Source organism: Oncorhynchus keta, unplaced genomic scaffold (genome assembly GCF_023373465.1).
Source record: "Oncorhynchus keta strain PuntledgeMale-10-30-2019 unplaced genomic scaffold, Oket_V2 Un_contig_6107_pilon_pilon, whole genome shotgun sequence".
In the NCBI taxonomy this organism is placed as follows: Eukaryota; Metazoa; Chordata; class Actinopteri; order Salmoniformes; family Salmonidae; genus Oncorhynchus; species Oncorhynchus keta.
Genome location: NW_026288680.1, coordinates 3,657 through 10,000, shown reverse-complemented (window position 1 = coordinate 10,000; position 6,344 = coordinate 3,657). Strand labels below are relative to the sequence as shown.

The window sequence follows — 6,344 nt, the reverse complement described above, 5'->3', positions numbered from 1 at the left end:
TACCCCCCTCCTCCCTCTCTGCAGATGACTTCGTCAACCATTTTGAAAAGAAGGTCGACGACATCCGATCCTCGTTTGCTAAGTCAAACGACACCGCTGGTTCTGCTCACACTGCCCTACCCTATGCTCTGACCTCTTTCTCCCCTCTCTCCAGATGAAATCTCGCGTCTTGTGACGGCCGGCCCCAACAACCTGCCCGCTTGACCCTATCCCCTCCTCTCTTCTCCAGACCATTTCCGGAGACCTTCTCCCTTACCTCACCTCGCTCATCAACTCATCCCTGACCGCTGGCTACGTCCCTTCCGTCTTCAAGAGAGCGAGAGTTGCACCCCTTCTGAAAAAACCTACACTCGATCCCTCCGATGTCAACAACTACAGACCAGTATCCCTTCTTTCTTTTCTCTCCAAAACTCTTGAGCGTGCCGTCCTTGGCCAGCTCTACCGCTATCTATCTCAGAATGACCTTCTTGATCCAAATCAGTCAGGTTTCAAGACTAGTCATTCAACTGAGACTGGTCTTCTCTGCATCACGGAGGCGCTCCGCACTGCTAAAGCTAACTCTCTCTCCTCTGCTCTCATCCTTCTAGACCTATCGGCTGCCTTCGATACTGTGAACCATCAGATCCTCCTCTCCACCCTCTCCGAGTTGGGCATCTCCGGCGCGGCCCACGCTTGGATTGCGTCCTACCTGACAGGTCGCTCCTACCAGGTGGCGTGGCGAGAATCTGTCTCCTCACCACGCGCTCTCACCACTGGTGTCCCCCAGGGCTCTGTTCTAGGCCCTCTCCTATTCTCGCTATACACCAAGTCACTTGGCTCTGTCATAACCTCACATGGTCTCTCCTATCATTGCTATGCAGACGACACACAATTAATCTTCTCCTTTCCCCCTTCTGATGACCAGGTGGCGAATCGCATCTCTGCATGTCTGGCAGACATATCAGTGTGGATGACAGATCACCACCTCAAGCTGAACCTCGGCAAGACGGAGCTCCTCTTCCTCCCGGGGAAGGACTGCACGTTCCATGATCTCGCCATCACGGTTGACAACTCCATTGTGTCCTCCTCCCAGAGCGCTAAGAACCTTGGCGTGATCCTGGACAACACCCTGTCGTTCTCAACTAACATCAAGGCGGTGGCCCGTTCCTGTAGGTTCATGCTCTACAACATCCGCAGAGTAGGACCCTGCCTCACACAGGAAGCGGCGCAGGTCCTAATCCAGGCACTTGTCATCTCCCCCGTCTGGATTGCTGCAACTCGCTGTTGGCTGGGCTCCCTGCCTGTGCCATTAAACCCCTACAACTCATCCAGAACGCCGCAGCCCGTCTGGTGTTCAACCTTCCCAAGTTCTCTCACGTCACCCCGCTCCTCCGCTCTCTCCACTGGCTTCCAGTTGAAGCTCGCATCCGCTACAAGACCATGGTGCTTGCCTACGGAGCTGTGAGGGGAACGGCACCTCAGTACCTCCAGGCTCTGATCAGGCCCTACACCCAAACAAGGGCATTGCGTTCATCCACCTCTGGCCTGCTCGCCTCCCTACCACTGAGGAAGTACAGTTCCCGCTCAGCCCAGTCAAAACTGTTCGCTGCTCTGGCCCCCCAATGGTGGAACAAACTCCCTCACGACGCCAGGACAGCGGAGTCAATCACCACCTTCCGGAGACACCTGAAACCCCACCTCTTTAAGGAATACCTAGGATAGGATAAGTAATCCTTCTCACCCCCTAAAAGATTTAGATGCACTATTGTAAAGTGGCTGTTCCACTGGATGTCATAAGGTGAATGCACCAATTTGTAAGTCGCTCTGGATAAGAGCGTCTGCTAAATGACTTAAATGTAAATGTAAATGTGTCAATCTCACTGTTACCATGGTGTCAATCTCATTGTTACCTTGGTGTGGATCTTCTTGAAGCTAGGGTCGTCCTCGTCCACCTCAAAGTAGATCTCAGTGGTGGTGATGGAGAGAGTCCCATGGACCACCACTACTGGAGATACCAGCTGGGCTGGAGTACTGAGCACCACAGGGCCTATCACAGACAGGCAGACAGGCAGACAGGCAGACAGGCAGACAGGCAGACAGGCAGACAGGCAGACAGACAGACAGACAGACAGACAGACAGACAGGCAGGCAGGCAGACAGGCAGACAGACAGACAGACAGACAGACAGACAGACAGACAGACAGACAGACAGACAGACAGGCAGACAGACAGACAGACAGACAGACAGACAGACAGACAGACAGACAGGCAGACAGGCAGACAGGCAGACAGACAGACAGACAGACAGACAGACAGACAGACAGACAGACAGACAGACAGACGGAGACAGACAGACAGACAGACAGGCAGACAGACAGACAGACAGACAGACAGACAGACAGGCACAGACAGGCAGACAGGCAGACAGAGACAGACAGACAGACAGACAGACAGACAGACAGACAGACAGACAGACAGACAGACAGACAGACAGACAGACAGGCAGACAGGCAGACAGACAGACAGACAGGCATACATACATACAGAGGTAAGTCAGTTCTACACATCGGTGGTGGATGAGATAACTTTCCTCATTACTACAGTAGGTAGAGTTCTGAGCAGCTGGGAAAAAGAGCTATCAAAATCCAATCAATTATTATGTGAATGACAACAGATACCGACTGGGGCTTCTGATTCTATCAGATAACCAGCGTTAACAACAGAAATGCTTGTGCTTCTAGTTCAGTCAGTGCAGCAATATCTAACAATTACACAGAAAATACAAATACCTAATACACACAAATCTAAGTAAAGGAATTGAATTCAGAATATATAAATAAGTGGACGAGCGATGTCAGAGCAGTGGTGGCAACCCAGTGACATTCAGCGCTGCTACAACCCAAACAGACACACGGAGCTCCAACACAAAGGAAAGGGTTAAGAGAACGAACCAATCAGATTTGCTCGTGAGTTTATGACGATTCTATGCACCGAAACGACGTTCCACTCGGGTTGGTTAGAGACAGGAAAATAACCGGCCTTTGTGTGGAACAGAAAATACCGTTGCTAAACCTTTTCCTGAGTTCATTCGAACTGGGAATGAACTCTAAACAGTAGCTTACTGCTAACACAGGAGCAATAGAATAATATAGTAATGTTTTTATTTGACCTTTATTTAACTCTGCAAGTCAGTTAAGAACAAATTCTTATTTTCAATGACGGCCTGGGAACAGTGGGTTAACTGGTCTAGGAACAGTGGGTTAACTGGTCTAGGAACAGTGGGTTAACTGGTCTAGGAACAGTGGGTTAACTGGTCTAGTCTGGTCTAGGAACAGTGGGTTAACTGGTCTAGGAACAGTGGGTTAACTGGTCTAGGAACAGTGGGTTAACTGGTCTAGGAACAGTGGGTTAACTGGTATAGGAACAGTGGGTTAACTGGTCTAGGAACAGTGGGTTAACTGGTCTAGGAACAGTGGGTTAACTGGTCTAGGTGGGTTAACTGGTCTAGGAACAGTGGGTTAACTGCCTGTTCAGGGGGCAGAACGACAGGTTTGTACCTTGTCAGCTCGGGGTTTGAACTTGCAACCTTCCGGTTCCTAGTCCAACGCTCTTAACCACTAGGCTACCCTGCCAGAATGCGTAATGAAAATAGAACGTTCTAAAATAGTGCCTAAAGGCAGATTAGACAAGTTTGCTCGTTCGTGACGACTGGGTAGAAATCCGTTTGATGTTTAATCTATTGGGCCCGAGTCAGTTTTGTTTGTTTAATAATCATTCAAAACCAAGTTTTTATAGATTCGATTAAAATGTATTTCCGTTGATGTTGAATCGTTTAGAGAATCCAAAACCGGATCATTTCTCCAAATTGCCTCTAGAATGAAAAAATCTCTGGAACCAACCAGGAAAGAGAACAAAATGTGTCTGACCAACCAGGAAAGAGAACAAAATGTGTCTGACCAACCAGGAAAGAGAACAAAATGTGTCTGACCAACCAGGAAAGAGAACAAAAGGTGTCTGACCAACCAGGAAAGAGAACAAAAGGTGTCTGACCAACCAGGAAAGAGAACAAAAGGTGTCTGACCAACCAGGAAAGAGAACAAAAGGTGTCTGACCAACCAGGAAAGAGAACAAAAGGTGTCTGACCAACCAGGAAAGAGAATAAAAGGTGTCTGACCAACCAGGAAAGAGAACAAAAGGTGTCTGACCAACCAGGAAAGAGAACAAAGGTGTCTGACCTGCCAGGTTGTCCATCTCTTTCTCCTGCAGCAGACTGACAGTGTCATCGTCTCCCTCCAGCATTAGCTCCGCCTCCAGGTTCTGACTGACCAGTGATTGGCTGCGCAAGGTCTTCTTAGACTTAAGCCCCTCCTCTTCCTCCTCCTCCGTACCTACACAACACAATTAATACATACAGTTGAAGTTGGAAATTTACATACACCTTAGCCAAATACATTTAAACTCTGTTTTTCCACAATTCCTGACATTTTATCATTGTAAAAATTGTCTTAGGTCAGTTAGGATCACAACTTATTTTAAGAATGTGAAATGTCAGAATAATAGTAGAGAGAATGATTTATTTCAGCTTTTATTTCTTTCATCACATTCCAAGTGGGTCAGAAGTTTACATACACTCAATTAGTATTTGGTAGCATTGCCTTTAGATTGTTTAACTTGGGTCAAACGTTTCAGGTAGCCTTCCACAAGCTTCCTAAAATAAGTTGGGTGAATTTTGGCCCATTCCTCCTGACAGAGCTGGTGTAACTGAGTCAGGTTACTAGGCCTCCTTGCTCCCACGCACTTTTTCAGTTCTGCCCACACCTTTTCTATGGGATTGAGGTCAGGGCTTTGTGATGGCCACTCCAATACCTTGACTTTGTTGTCCTTAAGCCATTTTGCCACAACTTTGGAAGTATGTTTGGGGTCATTGTCCATTTGGAAGACCCATTTGCGACTGCTTTAACTGATGTCTTGACATGTTGCTTCAATATATCCACATTATTTTCCATCCTCATGATGCCATCTGTTTTGTGAAGTGCACCAGTCCCTCCTGCAGCAAAGCACCCCCACAACATGATGCTGCCACCCCCATGCTTCAAGGTTGGGATGGTGTTCTTCGGCTTGCAAGTCTCCCCTTTTTCCTCCAAACATAACGATGGTCATTATGGCCAAACAGTTCTATTTTTGTTTCATCAGACCAGAGGACATTTCTCCAAAAAGTACGATCTTTGTCTCCATGTGCAGTTGCAGACCGTAGTCTGGCATTTTTATGGCAGTGTTGGAGCAGTGGCTTCTTCTTTGCTGAGCGGCATTTCAGGTTATGTCGATACGATTCGTTTTACTGTGGATATAGATACTTTTGTACCTGTTTCCTCCAGCATCTTCACAAGGTCCTTTGCTGTTGTTCTGGGATTGATTTGCACTTTTCTCACCAAAGTACGTTCATCTCTAGGAGACAGAACTTGTCTCCTTCCTGAGCGATATGACGGCTGCATGGACCCATGGTGTTTATACTTGTGGAGGTCTGCAATTTTTTTCTGAGGTCTTGGCTGATTTCTTTGATTTTCCCATGATGTCAAGCAAAGAGGCACTGAGTTTGAAGGTAGGCCTTGAAATACATCCACAGGTACACCTCCACTGACTCAAATGATGTCAATTAGCCTATCAGAATATTCTAAAGCCATGACATCATTTTTCTGGAATTTTCCAAGCTGTTTAAAGGCACAGTCAACTTCTGACCCACTGGAATTGTGATACAGTGAATTATAAGGGAAATAATCTGTCTGTAAACAATTGTTGGAAAAATTACTTGTGTCATGCACATAGTTGATGTCCTAACCAACTTGCCAAAACCATAATTTGTTAATTAACAAGAAATTTGTGGAGTTATTGAAAAAATAGTTTTAATGACTCCAACCTAAGTGTATGTAAACTTATGACTTCAACTGTAGCTGATACCAAATGGCACACGATGCTACTTTAAAAATGGTCAAGTAACTAACTAACTTGCAGTGTATTCTGGGATAGGTGACTAACCATAGTCCTCCAGGGCTTTAAGTGACACATCAAGGTGGGTGGAGCCAAAGGGGTTTAAAACGCAATCTCCGCCTCCTCCTCAGGTCGTCCTCCCAGTAGTCCAGACGCCAGAAGTCGTGTAACTGGCTGAGGTAATAAAAGAGGTTAGTAAATAAGTTAAAGCAGCTCATGTAATTGGCTGAGAGAGAGAAAGGAGGGCGGAACACAACATTTACATTTACATTTAAGTCATTTAGCAGGCGCTCTTATCCAGAGCGACTTACAAATTGGTGCATACACCTTATGACAACCAGTGGAACAGCCACTTGCATCTAAATCTTGTTGGGGGAGAA

General features: G+C 46.7%; 1 pseudogene; it reads right to left on the bottom strand.

The window, feature by feature from the left end:
* Positions 1 to 6,138, bottom strand: part of LOC127925696 (neurobeachin-like) — an 18,110-nt pseudogene extending 11,972 nt beyond the window's left edge.
* Positions 6,139 to 6,344: the final 206 nt, after the last annotated feature.